General features: G+C 38.0%; 1 protein-coding gene across 2 annotated transcripts in view; it reads left to right on the top strand.

Moving 5' to 3' along the window:
• AP1G1 (adaptor related protein complex 1 gamma 1 subunit) overlaps window positions 1-1,523 on the top strand; it is a 101,047-nt gene that overhangs the window by 84,760 nt on the left and 14,764 nt on the right. The gene's annotated exons all lie outside the window — the stretch shown is intronic.

Genomic DNA, 1,523 nt, shown 5'->3' with positions numbered 1-1,523 from the left:
CCACAACGCCTGGCCATTTTTTGGTTGCAGCCATCATTGTTGTTTGGCGGGCCCGGGCTGGGGATTCAAACCTGCCGCCTTAGGTGTATGTGGCTGGCGGCTTAGCTGCTTGAGCCACAGGCGCCGAGCCGTTGTGGTTGGTTTTCAATAGCTATGGCCATTTGTGGGGAGATGTAACCTCCTATCTGTCTTCCGTGTTTTCTCTCTCCTACTTTTCCTGATACTAAAGCAGCTAAGGGAGATATTACTCGAAATATTCAAACATAACTTCATTTGGGAATGATTTTTCTTGTTTTTATTCATATGTACTAGACATTTTAATTGATGTATTCAACAGTATTGTGACCCCCTTGTGTTCAGAAGTGTCATTAGTGTGTAACTTCTATCCTAGGTTGCAGTATAAAGCACAGCTGAAACTTTAAAAAAGCATAATGGAAAGCAGAGCATATATGACCTTGCATGGAGAGAGTGGGGTAAGGGTGTTGGGTGGTTAGTTAGATTCTCACTGTGATTGGCTCCCAGAGTTTAGGATTTATGTCTATCTTAAGAAAATTTCAAAATGTCACTTGTCATACACTTTTAAGGCATTTACAAATCTTCAGATGCCAAAGGTATGCTGGGTAACTGCAAAAGCAGCCCCATAGTTAAAACATAGTATATACTTCACTAAACATTTTAATATTTTTATGTTAGTACATAGTCTACATAATTTTCTTTGTTTATTTATTTATTTTGAGATAGAGTCTCACTCAGTCACCCTGGGTAGAGTGCTGTGGCGCCATAACTCACAACAATCTCAAACTCCTGGGCTCAAGCAGTTCTTTTGCCTCAGCCTCCTAAGAGGCTGGAACTATAGGTGCCTGCAACTACGCTTGGCTAACTTTTCTATTTTTAGTACAGATGGGGTCTCGATCTTGCTCAGGTTGGTTTTGACCCTCTTGAGTGCAGGTGATTTACCCACCTTGGCCTCCCAGAGTGCTGGGATTACCAGCAAGAGCCACCACGCCTGGCCAGTCTTCATAATTGTAATTTTAGATGCTATCTAATATTTATTTTATCAGGAAGTTTGTGTTGTTATTTACTTACTTCTTTACTGTTGGGCATTTTGTTTGTTTCTAGATTTTTCTTAGATGCTTCAATAAATATCATTCCATCAGTTTGTCCTTACCTTGGATTATTTTCATAGACTAGTCTTTCTGAATCTGGTTAAAGTTAGGGTGATTCATACTCTGGTTTCCCTTTAGATGGTATAAATCTTTCACCTTTTAAAATTAGAGTGATTGAATACTTCATAGGTTATTTGTGAAGATCACTGACCCACCCAGTGTATAACCATAGTAAGCACTTGGTAAATATTATTTACTTTTCTCTCAATTTATATGGCTACCAGTTTCACTGTAGCCGTTTCAGTCATAAGCATAAGCATTGTATATACTATCATTTTTAAAAAGCACTGAAAGGTAAACAATTGACCCTACTATATTTAAAAATTTTTTTCAATCACTAAGAATTTTTTTTTTTTT

The sequence above is a fragment of the Otolemur garnettii genome, unplaced genomic scaffold, assembly GCF_000181295.1.
Source record: "Otolemur garnettii isolate 467f Iridium unplaced genomic scaffold, OtoGar3 scaffold00047, whole genome shotgun sequence".
In the NCBI taxonomy this organism is placed as follows: domain Eukaryota; kingdom Metazoa; phylum Chordata; class Mammalia; order Primates; family Galagidae; genus Otolemur; species Otolemur garnettii.
This window is presented reverse-complemented; position numbering and strand designations above follow the sequence as displayed.